At 46.7% G+C, this 19,083-nt stretch overlaps 1 protein-coding gene across 6 annotated transcripts in view; it reads right to left on the bottom strand.

Moving 5' to 3' along the window:
- Positions 1-19,083, bottom strand: part of ENTPD1 (ectonucleoside triphosphate diphosphohydrolase 1) — a 93,836-nt gene that overhangs the window by 48,073 nt on the left and 26,680 nt on the right. The window contains exon 1 of one of the 6 annotated variants that reach the window (XM_039482739.1): positions 1,433-1,474. The exons of the other annotated variants lie outside the window; for them this stretch is intronic. The gene's annotated coding sequence lies outside the window, so the exon portion shown is untranslated. Of the gene's footprint in view, positions 1-1,432; positions 1,475-19,083 lie in introns of those variants that run through there. 6 annotated transcript variants of the gene reach the window in all.

The following is a 19,083-nucleotide window of genomic DNA, read 5'->3' as shown; positions in this document are numbered from 1 at the left end:
CATCTTTATACTCTTGAAGCAGGCAAGCAAGCAGTTGCTAATTGGTTAACAAAATTTACACAGCCGCAGCTGTAACCCCATAGGGTAATTATTATTTTAACACCTGTTTGACTTATTATTTTATTTACTGCCTACCAGCAAATAAAAACTAGCCTTGACCTTAAAGTTTAAACACTTTAGCTTTCACATACTTATTTGCCAAGTTTCCACAGGTGGTGACCCCCTCCTCTCTCCTATGCAAAGTCCAGCTCCAAGATGGAGTTCTGGAGTCACCTGGACAAATCACATGTCCATGCATGACTCTCTGGCCTGGTCTACACTACGCGTTTAAACCGGTTTTAGGAGCGTTAAACCGATTTAACGCCACAACTGTCCACACTAAGAGGCCCTTTATATCGATATAAACGGCTCTTTAAACCGGTTTCTGTATTCCTCCCCAACGAGAGGAGTAGCGCTAATATCGGTATTAACCATATCGGATTAGGGTTAGTGTGGCCGCAAATCGACGGTATTGGCCTCCGGGCGGTATCCCACAGTGCACCACTGACCGCTCTGGACAGCAATCAGAACTCGGATGCAGTGGCCAGGTAGACAGGAAAAGCCCCGCAAACTTTTGAATATCATTTCCTGTTTGCCCAGCATGGAGCTCCGATCAGCACAGGTGGCGATGCAGTCCCAAATCAAAATCCAAAAAGAGCTCTAGCATGGACCGTACGGATGTGATTGCTATGTGGGCAGGCAAATCTGTTCTATCAGAGCTCCATTACAGAAGACGAAATTCCAAAGCATTTTTAAAAAATCTACAGACAGAGGCCACAGCAGGGACTCAGCACGCTGCTGCGTGACAAACGTAACGGAAAGCCAAAGAATCAAATGGACGCTCATGGAGGGAGGGAGGGGGGACTGAGGACTCAAGCTATCCCACAGTTACTGCAGTCTCCCTGCCCCCCACGCCCCATCCCTCACAAGATGCTCCCAGACTCTCATCATGAAGATGGAAAGACTTTTTAAGTTAAACATTTTACTTTTTTTTTTTTTTACTGTTTCCCAAAATCTGATTTCACATCATCTTATGAGTTTCTTTGATGTGGCTCTTTCCTCCTCTCGGTCTTCACAGACAGGGTCAGCTCCCACACTGCTATCTTGAGCACCACAGTATGGGGAGGAGGTGAGCAGCCCTCAGTGGTAAAAGAACAGGTTAAGGACTATTTAGAAAAGCTGGATCTGCACAAGTCCATGGGTCCAGATCTAATGCATCCGAGGGTGCTGAGGGAATTGGCTGATGTGATTGCAGAGCCATTGGCTATTATCTCTGAAAACTCATGGTGATTGGGGGAGGTACCGGAGGATTGGAAAAAAGGCAAATATAGTGCCCATCTTTTAAAAAATGGAAGAAGGAGAACCCAGGGAACTACAGACCAGTCAGCCTCACCTCAGTCCCTGGAAAAATCATGGAGCAGGTCCTCAAGGAAACCATTTTGAAGCACTTGGAGGAGAGGAAGTTGATCAGGAACAGTCAACATGGATTCACCAAGGGCAAGTGATGTCTGACCAAACTGATTGCCTTCTATGATGAGATAACCAGCTCTGTGGATATGGGGAAAGCAGTGGATGTGATATATCTTGACTTTAGCAAAGCTTTTGATACAGTCTTCCACAGTATTCTTGCCAGCAGGTTAAAAAAGTATGGATTGGATGAATGGACTATAAGGTGGATAGAAAGCTGACTCAACAGGTAGAGATCAATGGCTTGATGTTTAGTTGGCAGCCGGTTGTGACTTGTTCGGTCACAGAAATCCCCTTGGGACTGTCACCTGATGTGCTGAGACTACCTCTGAGCCCGATTTCTCTGCCAGTTTGGGTCTCCAGAACCCTGCCTTGTCAAGCCAGACATGCCACCACAGACCCAGGGTCTGAACCACGCGCCCCAAAGCTACACACTTAACTGCAAACGGCTTAGAATGTGCTCCTGCCTCTAGCACCCAGACACCCAACTCCCAATGGGATCCAAACCCCAAATAAATCCATTTTACTCTGTATAAAGCTTATACAGGGTAAACTCATAAATTTTCCACCCTCTATAACACTGATAGAGAGATGTGCACAGCTGTTTGCTCACCCAGGTATTAATTACTTACTCTGGGTTAATTAATAAGCAAAAAGTGATTTTTATTAAGTATAAAAAGTAGGATTTAAGTGGTTCCAAGTAATAACAGAAAGAACAAAGTAAGTTACCAAGCAAAGTAAAACAAAACACCCAAATCTAAGCCTAATACATTAAGAAACTAATTACAGATGAAATCTCACCCACAGAGATGTTCCAATAAGCTTCTTTCACAGACTGGACTGCTTCCTAGTGTGGGTCCAGCAATCACTTACACCCCCATAGTTACTGCCCTTTGTTCCAGTTTCTTTCAGGCATCTCTTTGGGTTGGAGAGGCCATCTCTTAAGCCAGTTGAAGACAAAATGGAGAGGCTTCCAGGGCCTTTTATATTCTCTCTCTTGTGGGCGGAAACCCCTTTGTTCTTCTATGCAAAGTCACAGCAACAAGATGGAGTTTGTAGCCACCTGGGCAAGTAACATGTCCATGAATGATTTAGCTTTTTGCAGGCCGACGCCATTGTTTACATGTTAGTTTGACTGTTCCCAGGAAGGCACAGATGTGGATTGGCGTCTCCCAAAGTCGATTGTCAGTTAGGTGTTTCTTGATAGGACTATTCTCAGTAAGCACCCATTCTCAAGAAGCTGAGCAAATGCTTCACTGAGGCTACTTAGAATCAAACACATTGAGATACAAGTACATAGCCAATATTCATCACTTCAAATACAAAAGTGATACATACATATAGACACCATATTCATAACCAGCAAACTACAACCTTTCCATAGACACCCCACTTGACCTCCTCTGTACAAGGCCTGGTGCAACCATAGGACCCTGGTTGCAACAATGATCTATACAGTCACAGTTCTTGTCAGTCATGTCACACTGGTATCAAGCAGAGTGCCCCAGGGGTTGGTTCTGGGGCTGGTTTTGTTCAACGTCTTTATTAATGATCTGGATAAGGGGATGGATGCAGGGCCAGCTTTAAGCCAATTCCACCAATTCCCCCGAATCAAGCCCCGCGCCTAAGAGGGCCCCACGCCCAGTGGCAGGGCCGCCCAGCGTGGGGGGCAAGTGGCCAAGAATCCCTAGAGGCGCCTTTTTAATTTTTACTCACCCAGCGGTGCTCTGGGTCTTTGGTGGCATTTTGGCGGCGGGTCCTTCACTCGCTCTGGGTCTTCGGTGGCATTTTGGCGGTGGGTCCTTCAGTGCCGCCGAACACCCGGAGCAAGTGAAGGACCCGCCGCCGAAGACTCAGAGCGCCACCCAGTGAGTACAAGCCCCACGTGTTTTTTTTAAGTGGTTTTTTTTTTTTTAAGTCATTCCTGCTGGGGCCCTGTCGAAACTGTTCGAATCGGGCCTCACATTTCCTAAAGCTGGCCCTGGATGGATGGCACTCTCAGCAAGTTCGCATATGACATTAAGCTGGGGGGAGAGGTAGGTACGCTGGAGGGTAGGGATAGGGTCCAGAGTGACCTAGACAAATTGGAGGATTGGGCCAAAAGAAATCTGATGAGGTTCAACCAGGACAAGTGCAGAGTCCTGCACTTAGGAAGGAAGAATCCCATGCACTGCTACAGGCTGGGGACCGACTGGCTAAGCAGCAGTACTGCAGAAAAGGACCTGGGGATTACAGTAGATGAGTCAGCAGTGTGCCCTTGTTGCCAAGAAGGCTAACGGCATATTGGACTGCATTAGTAGGAGCACTACCAGCAAATCAAGGGAAGTGATTATTCCCCTCTGTTCAGCACTGGTGAGGCCACATCTGGAGTATTGCATCCAGTTTCCCCCCCCCCCCCCCCACTACCGAAAGGATGTGGACAAATTGGAGAGAGTCCAGCGGAGGGCAACGAAAATGATCAGGGGGCTGGGGCACATGACTTATGAGGAGAGGCTGAGGGAACTGGGATTGTTTAGTCTGCAGAAGAGAAGAGGGAGGGCAGGATTTGATAGCAGCATTCAACTGCCTGACGGGGGGGGTGGGTTCCAGAGAGGATGGAGCTCGGCTTTTCTCAGTAGTGGCAGATTACAGAACAAGGGACAATGGTCTCACGTTGCAGTGGGGGAGGTCTAGGTTGGATAGTAGGAAATACTATTTCACTAGGAGGGTGGTGAAGCACTGGAATGGGTTGCCTAGGGAAGTGGTGGAATCTCCATCCTTAGAAGTTTTTAAGGCCCAGTTTGACAAAGCCCTGGCTGGGATGATTTAGTTGGTGTTGGTCCTGCTTAGAGCAGGGGGTTGGACTAGATAACCTCCTGAAATTTCTTCCAATCCTAATCTTCTATATTTCCCTGGTTCTACAGCCCTACAACGGGCTTTTGTGTCTGACTCTTCCCACTGGTTCTTATTAAAAATACCAGAACATAACTTGTTTCCTGTTATTTGTAGTGGAAATGGAACCAGCAGAAGGAACAGAGCATGGTATTCATGCTGAGTGCCATCAGCTGAACTCTTCTCCACAATTCTAGGAACTCCTGACTGTGAAACTGACCTCTGAGAGGTCAGGTTTAGGCTCTACAGAGTAATGAACACGGATGCAACCCTCAGAGGAAGGCAGAAGGCAGCTATATTCTGTGCTAGGGAAGTAGAATCATAGAACCATAAGGTTAGAAGAGACTGCAAGGGTCATCTAGTATAACCCCCTTGCCATGATGCCGGATTTGTTGTGTCTAAACCAGTGGTGGCTCTTCAAGTGCTTGCTCATGTCGATTCCATTCTAGGTGTGTGTGCCCATGTGCACAGTTGTCAGATTTTTGCCTTAGCGGTATTCGTAGGGTCAGCTGTGGCCAGGGCTGGCTCTGGCTTTTTTGCCGCCCCAAGCAAAAAAAAACCCTGTGGCGCAGCCCAGAGCAGCAAAGCGGGGAGGAGGCGGGGAAAAACAACCTGTGGTGCGGCAGGAGTGGCAAAGCAGGGAAAAAAACAAAAACTCGCAACCCGTCCGGAGCCAGGGTGCAGGGAGACTCCCTGCACTGCAGACGTGCCCCGGCTGCTAGAGGGGTGGGGGAGGGAGTGGGGGCAGAGAGAGAAGGGGGGTGGCCAAGGCTTCAGCGGGGTGCTCGCCACGCAGCCCCGACCACCACGCCACCTGCCGGGAGGGCTCTGCGCCGCTCCGGTTGGCTGGGAGGGAAGGACGTAGGCTGCCCTGCTGAGTTTGCTGCAGGGCGCTCCCTTCCTCTGCGCCGCCACCCCCTACAGAGCGGCTGGATCAGCGAACCAAAAAAAAAAAAAAAAAGCGTCCGTGCTGCCCTAGGATTGGGCAGAAGCCGCCTCGTAGAATCTTCCACCCCAAGCATGAGCTTGCTCGGCTGGTGCCTGGAGCCGGCCCTGGCTGTGGCACCCTCTGAAGTGCCACACTCATGCGTTGGGTATATCAGGCACTGCCAGCCCTATGCCCTCTCAGTTCCTTCTTACCGCCCATGGTGGTTGGTCCGAGCGCCAGTCTCCCTTGCCTAGCAAGTGGTTAGTGGTTTCCTTGTATTAGAGCTTTAAATAGTTTTGTTTACAGTAGTTAGCTAGTGAAGTAGTTGTTAAGTACTGTAGTTAGTAAGTTAGGGGCATGGACTTTGCCCCAGGGTTTTAAGCCCTGGGCTGACTGTAACAGGCCTATGCCTGTTAGTGACCCCCCCATGGCAGCTGTCTGAAGTGCTTGTGGGGATCGCATGTAAAAGAGAAGTGTTGCATCTGTAAGAACTTTCATCCACGGTCACAAGAAGACCATGGCATCCATTTGAGGGCTCTCCTCATGGAGGCTGCTCTCCACCCAACCTTGGAGCAGTCCTGGCTGGACTTGACTCCCAGTGCACCCCCAGCATCGAACTCTACCCAGCACCGATCCCCTTTGCTGGTGCCCAAGAAGAAGTCGAAAAAGCATGACCTGGCACCAAGCAAGAAGGACCAAGGGGCATTGGCTAAAGGCCTGTTCGGGCCACCCGCCAACCCTGGAGCTACATGGGGATACATCCCCTAGGGGACCTCCTACCCCCGAGGGATCCACCACTGAGTTCAGGAAGTGGTAGGGGACCCAGACTCATGGTGGAGCAAACGCCTTCTCCGCCCCTCCCGGTGCCCAGAGAGCAAAGGACTCTCCCAGTGAAACCGGTACCACGTGCCGTGATGAACCCGGCATAGGTTCGCTGTGACGGCACCCCCCATAAGGCTTTATGGAAATATGCTTATGGATATATATGACATAACTGGAATATGTTCTGTGCTACATATGCCATGTAACATATCTATGTAAAGGTTATGATCTACTTGTGACGAAGTGGGACTGGTTTTAATGTTCCCTCTGAATACTGTGTGGGGGCCTCAGCTCTGGCCGACCCTGTGTCGCCTAGCAATTAATGGCCAGGCCCTTCCTCCCTGCAAGGGGATGCTAAAGGTGTTGGAGACAGAGAGATCAGGTGACCTCCTGGCCCAGGAAGGAGACACAGCCCAGACAGGAGGGGCTGGAGGGGGTTTGGTAGTTTTTGGAAGCTGGCTGGAAGATGGAGGGGAGCCCCGAGGAGGCTCGGGTCTCCCAGCGGGGCTGTGGCCTCCCTGGGGCTCCAAATGGACCTAACTAAGGGGGGTCTTGTTGTCTGTACTGGCAAGACCTGTTTTGGACTGTGTTCCCGTTATCTAAATAAACCTGTGTTACTGGCTGGCTGAGAGTCACGTCTGACTGCAAGGTGGGGGTGCAGGACCCTCTGGCTTCCCCAGGACCCCGACTGGGTAGACTCGCTGTGGGAAGCACATGGAGCGGCACATGCTGAATAAGAACATAAGAAAAGCCGTACCGGGTCAGACCAAAGGTCCATCTAGCCCAGTATCTGTCTACCGACAGTGGCCAATGCCAGGTGCCCCTGAGGGAGTGAACCTAACAGGCAATGATCAAGTGATCGCTCTCCTGCCATCCATCTCCATCCTCTGACGAACAGAGGCTAGGGACACCATTCTTACCCATCCTGGCTAATAGCCATTTATGGACTTAGCCACCATGAATTTATCCAGTCCCCTTTTAAACATTGTTATAGTCCTAGCCTTCACAACCTCCTCAGGTAAGGAGTTCCACAAGTTTACTGTGCGCTGCGTGAAGAAGAACTTCCTTTTATTTGTTTTAAACCTGCTGCCTATTAATTTCATTTGGTGACCCCTAGTTCTTGTATTATGGGAATAAGTAAATAACTTTTCCTTATCCACTTTCTCAACATCACTCATGATTTTATATACCTCTATCATGTCCCCCCTTAGTCTCCTCTTTTCCAAACTGAAGAGTCCTAGCCTCTTTAATCTTTCCTCATATGGGACCCTCTCTAAACCCCTAATCATTTTAGTTGCTCTTTTCTGAACCTTTTCTAGTGCTAGAATATCTTTTTTGAGGTGAGGAGACCACATCTGTACACAGTATTCGAGATGTGGGCGTACCATGGATTTATATAAGGGCAATAATATATTCTCAGTCTTATTCTCTATCCCCTTTTTAATGATTCCTAACATCCTGTTTGCTTTTTTGACCGCCTCTGCACACTGCGTGGACATCTTCAGAGAACTATCCACGATAACTCCAAGATCTTTTTCCTGACTCGTTGTAGCCAAATTAGCCCCCATCATGTTGTATGTATAGTTGGGGTTATTTTTTCCAATGTGCATTACTTTACATTTATCCACATTAAATTTCATTTGCCATTTTGTTGCCCAATCACTTAGTTTTGTGAGATCTTTTTGAAGTTCTTCACAATCTGCTTTGGTCTTAACTATCTTGAGTAGTTTAGTATCATCTGCAAATTTTGCCACCTCACTGTTTACCCCTTTCTCCAGATCATTTATGAATGCTATGTGTGAGCTTCCTGCCCTAAAGATAGTCTGCTCCAAGGGAGAGGAGGCTCCCCAAAGTCCTGACTGGCTTTGTGGGGAGCAGTTCCAGAGCATTGCCCGGGGACTCAGTGACACTACTGAATCTATTAATCCTATTTGTATGCATGTATCATTTTTGTACTCAAAAGTTATGAAGATTGGCTATGTACTGCTTGATTTCTAAATAACCTTAGTAGAGCATTTGGTCAGTTCCTGGAGAAAGGAATTCGCAAAATTAAGTGCCCAATCAGGAAGCACTTAAGGAACAATGCATCTGGAAATGTCCCAATCCACATAAGAAGTCTTCCTGGAGACATTCATGATACCATGTGGGCAATGACTTCTGCCTGTAAAAACTGTGGGTACGTCTACACTACGGGATTATTCTGATTTTACATAAACCGGTTTAGTAAAACAGATTGTATAAAATCGAGTGCACGCAGCCACACTAAGCACATTAAATCAGTGGTGTGCGTCCACGGTCCGAGGCTAGCATCGATTTCTGGAGCGTTGCACTGTGGGTAGCTATTCCGTAGCTATCCCATAGTTCCCGCAGTCTCCCCCGCCCCTTGGAATTCTGGGTTGAGATCCCAGTGCCTGATGGGGCAAAAATCATTGTCGCGGGTGGTTCTGGGTAAATGTCGTTAGTCATTTCTTCCTCCAGGGAAGCAATGGCAGACAATCATTTTGCGCCCTTTTCCCCTGGATTGCCCTGGCAGACACCATATCATGGCAACCATGGAGCCTGTTTTGCCTCTTGTCACTGTCACCGTATGTATACTAGATGCCGCTGAGAGAGTCGATTCAGCAGCGCTACACAGCAGCATTCATTTGCTTTTGCATGATAGCAGAGATGGTTATCAGCCGTTCTGTACCATCTACCATGCCATTGTAAATTGGCAATGAGATGACGGTTACCAGTCCTTTTGTGCTGCACCATCTGCTGCTGTCATAGGTGCCCCTGGCTGAGATCGGCCGGGGGCGCAAAAGACAAAAATGGGAATGACTCCCCAAGTCAATCCCTCCTCTATGGTATCTAAAAATAGAATCAGTCCTGCCTAGAATATGGGGCAAGTATACTAGAAAACCAGTGTTCTAGCACCCAGGAACAGGCTGCATGGGGGGCAGGGTCATCTGCAAGTGGAGGAGATCAGTTGGGGGATGTTCCCTGGATGGCATGTCCTTCTGAAGGATATTATGAGTCTCTTAAGTACAAACTACACACTATGGTAATGGACAGTACAGAAAACCCCAAGTTACAGAGAGAGTTTGGTTCAAGAAGTCAAACCCCAGATACACAAGGCACATAGATTGAGAGGCTGAAATTTGGCCTTCAGTGTATCAGGTGCTTTACCTGAAACAACAACAACAAAAAACAAAACAAAAAAAACACTAAAACATGGTCCCAAAGAGCATCAGAGACAAAAAACAAAACAAAACAAAAACAAAAGAAAAATGCATACAAAAACAAAAAGTACAAAAACAATGAAGAGTCTGGTGGCACCTTAAAGGACAGATTTATTTGAGCATAAGCTTTTGTGAGTAAAAAACCCCACTTCTTCAGATGCATGGAGTGAAAATTACAGATGCAGGCATAAATATACTGACACATGAGCACTGGGAGCGGAAGAAAGTGGCAGCACCACACCCTGACACCAGGGAGGGTGCACTCAAAGTGGTGAGTGCCACCCACCACAAACTACAACAGAAGTGTCCAGTGTGTGTGTTCCCAATCCAAAATGGAAGTCAGGCTTTAGAGCGATGGTCATGGGTTCTGATCTAGAAAATGCCCTCCTGCCAGGACACGGTCAGGACGTGTTCCATGGCAGAACACGGACAGACACCGCATGTGAGTAAGACTCTGGATTAACTACTTCCTCCTCAAATAACAACACCATTGATTTCTTTGGTGCAGAGCAGAGACTTTAATGGAATCTGACAAGAGAACAATGCAGCCTGTCCCTGGGTGTTACTACCAGCCTCCAAACCAGGGATGTGAAACAACTTCTCCCCATGATCTCAGATTAACAATACGAAATCTGGAGCTGCTGCCAGTCTGTCACATGGAGAGCAGATCCCTGGGATGTACAGAGAGACCAGAGTCACTAAAAAGCAATCCACACCTGTTCCAGCGCCACAGGAATGATTACCAGTTTTGAAAACATGTCTTATAAAGACAGGTCAAAGAGCTCAATCTATTAAGCTTAAGAAAGAGAAGGCTAAGGGGTTATTTGATTACAGTCTGTCAGTAGCTAACGGGGAACAAATATTTAATAACGGGCTCTTTAATCAAGTAGAGAAAGGTCTAACATGACCCAATGGCTGGAAGTTGAAGCTAGACAAGTTAGGACTGGAAATAAGGAGTAAGTTTTTAATGGTGAGCAATTAACCATTGGAACAATTTTCCAGGGGCTGTGATGGTTCTTCAATCACTAATCATTTTTAAATTAAAATTGGACGTTTTTCTAAACTATAGGAACTATTCTGGGACCATTCTCTGGCCTGCGCTCTACAGGAGGTCAGACTGGATGATCTCAATGGTCCTTTCTGACCTTGGAATCTATGACTGTTCCTGCAGCCATCCTCACAGCAAAGCTAGCACATGGCAACAACATTCCCCACACAAACTTTTACTGTGACTGGAGCAGCTATGAGCATCCCAACACAAGCACTCTTCACCATTCACTGCCAGTCCTGCTAACAGGGTCTGGTACTCAGATGTCCGGGAGCTCTGTGATGTTACACCCCATATTCTTCATAGAAATATGGTTATGATATGAATATGGCTTAAGATATTTTATGAAAGATGGGTCTTGTAAGGTATCATTGGAAAGGTTATCATTTACTGGATGTGATTATCCAGTTTCTATGCATATATCATTTCTGTATCTAAAGTCAGGAATATTGACTATGTAACAATTACAACTGTGTGTGTATTTGGGAAACACCCACCAGATAACAGGCCATCAGCTTTGATGGGCCATTAGGAAGAAACAATAAGACTGTAAAGATACTAATCTCTCCTCTTCCTGAGAGGCGTCCTGGAATGTAGCTGTGACACTACTAGGTCAGATGGTTCTGTCACCTGTTACAAACACTATCTTGGACTGCTAGTAATTTTCCACTAAAAGGAGAGTGAGTCAAGACTGGGAAACAAAAGATTCCCACCTTATGTTAATTGTATTTAAGGCTGCGGAATAAGGCAAACAGGACTCTCCTCCATTGCCTACCCAAGAAAGGCTGCTGAAAGTACTTGGAGGGACAAAGGAACTAACCTGAGGGAAAAGGCAGGGGTGAGTCCAGATTGAGGCAGGGGTCCAGTCTGTAAGAAGAAAAAACTGGAACTCTAAGTTACAGAAACTCTGCAACTTGCCTAAAATAACATGTAGGGTGAGAAATTACTTCTTGAAACCAGTCTTTTTAAGATCTTAAGCTTAATATGCGTATTTTGTTTTATTTGCTCAGTAATCTGCTTTGTTCTGTATCAGAGGGGTAGCCGTGTTAGTCTGGTTCTGTAAAAGCAGCAAAGAATCCTGTGGCACCTTATAGACTAACAGACGTTTTGCATGAAAGCTCATGCTGCAAAACGTCTGTTAGTCTATAAGGTGCCACAGGATTCTTTGCTGCTTCTGCTTTGTTCTGTTTGCTATCCCTTATAATCACTTAAAATCTGCTTTTTATAGTTAATAAATTTGTTTTGTTTATTATTAAACCCAGGTTGTGTAATTTCTAACTGGAGGCGGTGGGGCAGGAAGTTGTGCATCTCTCTCTTCACATTGAGGGAGAGGGTGAATTTTTATGAGCTTCTGCTGTACAGATCTTTCTATACAGCACAAGACAATATTATTTGGGGTTTACCTCTCCACAGTGGGTGTGCACACGAGTGCTGGCTGAATCCTCTCACACAGATCTGACTGCAGTCTGTGTCTGGAACTGGGTGTGGTCTTGCCTGGGTGTGTGCCGGAAAGGGGCCTGAGAGCCTGGCACACCAACCCAGTGCAAGGGAAACCCAGGCTGGCAGGGCTGGAGGGCTGAGTGGGACCCCAGCACACCAGGTGGCATCCTGGACAGTGGTGTGTGTCCAACCCATCACACTCCCAACAGCCAGAATTCCTGCACTCTACCTACAGACAAAGGGAGCAGCTGGGACTGAAGCAATAATATTACTTAGCCTGTCTATAGCACTTTTTAATCCGAGAGTGTTGTTAGCCCATAGCTGCTACAGTGACTGGCATTACAGACATACAGAAGACAATGAAGCTTCACAAGATCCTGGTTAGGCTAGTTTCCTGCCACCACTTGTATCAACGGATAATCCCCAACTCAGAGCAGGGAAGAGCCCAAACAACACAGTGAAAGGTACTTTATAAATACAGGGACTAAATTAAAGGGCTTATTATTGGATGGTGCGGCTGCCCACACAGCGAGGGAGCCCCAGGTCGTGGCCATGCCCTTCTTGGTTGGGGAAAGCGAGTGGATGGACACTTGGGGCACTGTGACCACCTGTGTGCATCTGGAATACTAGAAAGAGGCATCTCCAGGGCAAAGCCTGAGGGTGCTGTAGGTGGGGGAATGGAAGGGCATGAACTACTTAAGCATGAACCTGACCAAATTAAGAAAAAGCTGCATGGAACATCTCTTTGCCCCCAGCTTCCCCAGTGACCAAGAGCTCAATCCTACAAAGTGCTGAATGCCCTCAGCTCTTACTGAAGTCACCACAAGTTGAGATAGCACCCTTGTGAGAAGCTGAGCAGAGTGCCTTGCAGGTTTGAGTCCTGTGTGCCTAGCTGACTGAGCAGGCAGCAGGAAGCATGGGGGTTGGTGTCACTAGTTTGGTTCAGGATTAGTGATTAGAACAGTTTACTGTCCAAACATTTATCCTGATACCAGCAAGAGTGTCTCTGTCCTGACAAGTCATGAAACAGCAGACTGTGAAGTTTGCTGTCTCCTCATTTATTACATTATTTTTCCTAATATGGCAAGATCCCTGTGACAAGAAATTCAATCTAGGGCTTGTGCCTGAAACCCTCTCTAGCTCACAGGGCTTCTTCCCCTCTCACCCAGGGGCGGCTCTAGGCACCAGCAAAACAAGCTGGTGCCTAGGGCGGCAAATGCGTCTGCGTCCCCCGGGGGGGGCGGGCTGGGCGGCGGACCTGCGACCTGCCATGGAGTGCCGGCGGAGGTCGGCCGGGCCAGACGCGACTGGACTGCCGCGCCTGCGAGGCGTGCGGAGGGGGCCGGCTCGCTGGACCTGCCGCAGGCATGACTGCGGCTGCCCTCTCACCTCTCCTTTTCCTCATGCTTCTGGTGTCTGTCCCGCCCCATTCCAGTCTATGCCTCCTGTGGCAAGGCGACGTGCCTCCTCTATCTCCTGGGCCTTTGCACTTCTCCCTCTGGCAATGGCAGGAGCCTGGTTAAATCAGTCCCACTCTAGAGAGTAAAAAGAACAGGAGTACTTGTGGCACCTTAGCGACTAACAAATTTATTTGAGTATAAGCTTTCATGGGCTACAGCCCCACTTCATCGGATGCATGTAGTGGAAAATACAGTAGGAAGACACACACACACACACACTGAAACAATGGGTGTTACCATACACGCTATAAGGAAAGTGATCAGTTAAGGTGAGCTTTTATCAGCAGGAGAGAAAAAGAGCTGTTTGTAGTGGTAATGAAAATGGCCCATTTCCAGTAATTGACAAGGAGATATGAGGAACTGTAGAAGGGGAAATAAGCATGGGGAAGTTTTACAGAAAAAAAAATATTTCCCCATGCTGGAACTGGTAATTACACCTACTGTTCAGAGCCCTGCTGCAGCTACTAAACCTTAGTCTTTCCCCAGGAATAATACCAAGCTCCTGTAGAGCCCTTTTCACCCATAGATCAAAGCCCTTCACAAATGTCAGTATCATCTCCATTGTACACCTGAGGAACTGGAGGCCCAGAGAGGTGAAGGACCTTGCTCAATGTCACTCAGCAAACCAGTGTCATAATCAGGAATAGAGCCCCAGGTCTCCTGACTCCAAGTCCAGTGCACTATACATCACAGCACACTGCCTCACTGAGTTTCTCACAGCCAGCGTTCCTGCCCTGCTCCCTACAGAGCCCCAGCTGGGACAGGCTGGCATTGGAGTAGCCAGGAACATTGACACAGCTAGTGCTCCTTCCCCATTCCTTCTGTGTGGAATGTCAAGCTCAACGACAAGCTCTGCTTTCCCCAAATATAAAACCTTGGGTTGCAGTGGCTGTGCTATTATTTCCAGCACCGTTCAAGCAGCCTCTTCAGACTTTCCTCCCTTCTTGTGTCTGCTCTCTGCACCCTTCCCTGATATCCTATGTGCTTCTCCCCAGAATGCTTCCTTCTCATCTGCAGAGGCTCTGAATTCTCATCCTTCTCCTCCTCACCTTGTCCTTCCTCCCTTTATTGGTGTGTTACTGAGCTGTTGCTGAAGCTCTCAGAGGGGAGTTTACGCTGCACTCCTTACCATAATGTCGCTCTTAGCTCCGATCTACACTACAGACCTATAATCCATAGAACTAAATCACTCATGGCTGTGAAAAATCCACACCCCTGAGTGATGTAGTTATACTGACCTACCCTCCCATGTAGACAGCGCTATGACAACGGGAGAGCTTCTGCTCACACAGCTATTGCCTCTCGCAGAGGTGGTTTTAGTATGCTGATCGCAGAGCACTCGCCTGTTGGCATAGAATGTCTTCACCAGACACGCTACATCAGTGCAGCTATGCTGCTGCAGTGCTGTATGTGTAAACAAGCCCTCGGAAATCACAGCAGCAGTAACGGCAAAGTTACCACAGCTTTGCTTTCTTCAGAGGCCTGTGGGAAGAATGAAATAATAGACAATTGTGAGATGACAGAACAGAAGTCCCCATCTGGGGTTGCTAATTCACATTTTCCTGGCCCCATGCAAAGCTCAAAGGCCAGCTAATGGCCTGAGCTTTGATCGAAAAGATAAAAGTCTACACACAAAAAAACAAAAAATATTGTGCCTCATTCTAGGGTGAAACTTGGGTGATTTTTCATTCTCAATTCTCTTCCTTAGGAAGGACCTAATGCTGATCCAAAATACTCAGACCAAGCATTCTCAAGAGGTACAAAAACATGGGAGGAAATACAAATTCTAAACCAAGATCCTTTAACTTAATTTGCACCTCAATTAAATTAAAATGCCTTTGTCCAAATCAGAACTACCTTATGTAAGTGTATTCATCCCTGGTTAGGAAAACAGGACTTGTGTATAATCAGAAACAGGACCAGTCTCACAGCTGCTGAGAATAAACACAGCTGGGAACATTCATCTCTTATTATTATTTGTATTACCATAGCGCTGGCTTAGGGACCAATCAAAGACCAGGACACCACTGTGCTAGGCTCTGCACGAACACAGAACAAAAAGATGGTCCCGGTCCCAGAGAGCTCACAATTTGAGACAAGAGACAACAGCTGGATACAGACAAACAGATGTTGGGGGTATAAGAAGACAATGAGACAACATTGGTCAGCACTACAGGACAGGCAGGGGTTTCAGAATGCCAGTAGCCTGACCATTGTCAAGATTTTGGAGGCATCACAGCAAAGATTGTAGAGAGTTTTGAAGGAAGACAATGAGGTAGCTTTGTGCATGTTTTTAGGAAGCTCTTCCCAACTGTGAGGGGCAGCATGGGAGAATGCACAAAAGTGCTTGTTTGAAAATGTAAGAAGTGAGGAATGGTGGCAGGAGTTCACATTTTTGCTAATAAACAAGAGCTGGTAGGTGGGGTGGAATAGGCCATGAAGGGTCTTGACATGAAGACAAGCAGTTTATGTTTCAAGCAACAGAGAAGAGGAGGAATGCAAAGAGACGAGTGAGATGGTCAGAGCAGCTAGCTAGGAGATTGGTTCTTGCACTAGCATTCTGAATGGATACGTGTAGGGCAAGATTGCATTTGTCAAGACCGTGAGAAAAGGATGTTGTGGTAATGTTGAGGTGATATGATAAAAGCAGCTGTATGGATGGATAGGAAAGTCTTTATCTTAGAAATGTTATGCAGAAAGAATCTGCTTGACATGGGTTTGGCTAATTACATTCTATTCCTTTCAGCCACTCACACTCCTCCCATTGGCTCTTTACTGCATTGCTACTTATAATACCTAGCTCTTGCAGATCACGGTGTTGCTTTGGGTGTCATTCCTGTTCAATTAAACTCATCTCCTCCTCTCCTGAGGCTATAAGTGACAACTGTCTGAAAAGCAAAACCTGGGCAGGAAGTGCCCTGCTCTACGAGGGGACCTTCTCCACAGTTGGGAGAAGAAGTCGGCTTTCAGGTACACCTAGGATAGATGGGAAAGGAATTTTAGTGTAAGAAATGGAAGGTATCCCATCTCGCTTATCTCCGAGAAGCCAAAGCAGGTATGTTCTGTTATACATTTTCCAGACAAGCAATAAGCCTCACCCGGCCCCTTGGAGATGATCCCACAACCCAAGAAATCTCACTATCAGCTAATCTGTCTCAATATTCAACCTAAAAAGCTCCTTAAACTCCTTCCAATGCTCTTAATTATAACTCCTTGCACCACACTAAATAAATCATCTCCATCCTTAGGGCCTGATTCTCCACTGACTCTGGTGCAAACTAGGTGTCAACTCATGGAAGTTAGTGACTGGCTGGTGTGAAAGGAGAATTAGGTTGGTGTAATGGCCCACTGGGGAATACACCTAGTATGGAGCAGGTTCTGCTAGTTGCACACCACATCAGCAGGAGTCCTGGGGTGCAAGGGGCATTCCAGGACAGTGAGAGGGGGTGGCTGTGATGTGTCCAAGAAGTCCCCAGGACTGTGAGGCACCTTGCTGCCAAGCCTTGTCCGTGCCTGCCATGGGTGAGCTCCCCAACACCATAGCCGCAGGCAACACAAAACACTCCCCTTTCTCTGTACAGGCTAGATACAGGCGCACTCCAACCCCTGAATTCTCCAAGCATCCCTCTGGAGTGTCCAGACTCTGATTCACTGAACGCTCATAGTATTCACAGATTCACTGTCCCCAAAGAAGCAGTGCACCCAGCTTACCAGTTCCACCTCAGATCACCGCTCTGTTTAACACACAGCACTTAAGACATGTTTATAGTGAAAACAAGTTACAATTTATTTAACAAAGTATAGAGATTTGAGAAGTAGCAAGCTGAAGTACTGGACACAAATGGTTACTTGTAAAACAAAATCATAACACACAGTCTAGAGCCTATATTTAATTACAAAAGGTACTTTCCTGTCTAATGAAGTTTAGTTCACCCAAAGTCTTTGCAGCGTTTTCCAGTCAGGTTGTCTGTGACCTTCCTTTCACAAGACAGAACACACTGACAGTTTGTGTTCTCAGTGAAGGATGAAGGGCATCTCTCTGCACCCCAACTATCCATTGTCTTCACTCCTAAACATGGTCCCTCCCTGCTAGTTGTTTTCTCCTGTGTGCTCCTTTGTTGATTTTACAATCTCTTGATTAGCATTTGGCGTCCATTGTAAAGCAGACAATATACAATACACACATAACCAGCCAGAAAGAGGTAAGTGTCCTGTCCCTCCTGCCTGATGGGGGCATGTTGATCACCTTCTGGTGACCTGCCTTAAGAATATAACTTTCAGTACAGATATATGATTCCTTAAACATTTACATACACTTCAAAATTAGTATGATGAACAGTGGGCTACTGACTCTCAGTAGAGACATCACAAGCCACCCTTTGGTGAACTACTGTGCATATATTTGACCCAGGGGATCCTGGTAAAATTGTATGCGCCTCTGTGCCTCTGCCAGTTAGCCCAAACAGGTTCCTGGGTCACAGAGGCCAGGACAGACCTTTGCACCAGTGATTCTGCACCCCTACAAAGCTATGCAGGGGCCTTAGAAGCAGCGATGCAAGTCAGGGGAGTCCTCAGGGGCTATTACCTACTTAGTTCTTGTAATCTTTTTCTCTGTCAGTCACTCAAGCTTCTTGATTATGTTTCTTGCTCTTCTCTAAGCTACTATCAGTTTTTCTATATCTTTCAGGTGAGGTGGCAAAATTTGCAGATGATACAAAACTACTCAAGATAGTTAAGTCCCAGGCAGACTGTGAAGAGTTACAAAAGGATCTCACAAAACTGGGTGACTGGGCAACAAAATGGCAGATTAAATTCAATGTTGATAAATGCAAAGTAATGTACATTGGAAAACTTAATCCTAACTATACATATACAATGATAGGGTCTAAATTAGCTCTTACCACTCAAGAAAGAGATCTTGGAGTCATTGTGGATAGTTTTCTGAAATCATCCACTCAATGGGCAGCGGCAGTCAAAAAAGCAAACAGAATGTTGGGAACCATCAAGAAAGGGCTAGATAATAAGACAGAAAATATGATATTGCCTCTATATAAATCCATGGTACGCCCACATCTTGAATACTGAGTGCAGATGTGGTCACCCCATCTCAAAAAAGATATATTGGAATTGGAAAAGGTTCAGAAAAAAGGCAACAAAAATGATTAGGGGTATAGAACAGCTTCCGTATAAGGAGAGATTAATAAGACTGGGACTTTTCAGGTTGGAAAAGAGGCGACTAAGGGGGGATATGATAGCGGTCTATAAAATCATAAGTGGTATAGAGACAGTAAATAAGGAAGTGTTATTTACTCCTTCTCATAATACAAGAACAAGGGGCCACCAAATGAAATTAATAGGTAACAGGTTTAAAACAAACACAAGAAAGTATTTTTTCATGCAACACACTATCAACCTCTGGAACTCTTTGCCAGAGGGTGTTGTGACGGCCAATACTATAACACGGTTCAAAAGGGAGCTAGATAGATTCATGGAAGATAGGTCCATCAATGGCTATTAGCCAGGATGGGCAGGAATGGCATCCCTAGACTCTGTTTGACAGAAGCTGGGATTAGGTGACAGGGCATGGATCATTTGATGATAACCTATCTGTGCATTCCCTTTGGGGCACCTGCCATTGGCCACTGTCAGAGGACAGGATACTGGGCTTGATGGACCTTTGGTCTGACCCAGTATGGCCATTCTTATGATTGGGTAATTACATGAATTACACAGCAGAACTGTAGAGGACTATCCCCTTCTTGTACCACATGATGCTCTTATGAATAC

The sequence above is a fragment of the Mauremys reevesii genome, linkage group 7 (assembly GCF_016161935.1).
Source record: "Mauremys reevesii isolate NIE-2019 linkage group 7, ASM1616193v1, whole genome shotgun sequence".
Lineage (NCBI taxonomy): Eukaryota > Metazoa > Chordata > Testudines > Geoemydidae > Mauremys > Mauremys reevesii.
Note: the sequence above shows the minus strand (reverse complement) of the source record. Positions and strands in the feature narration are given on the sequence as shown.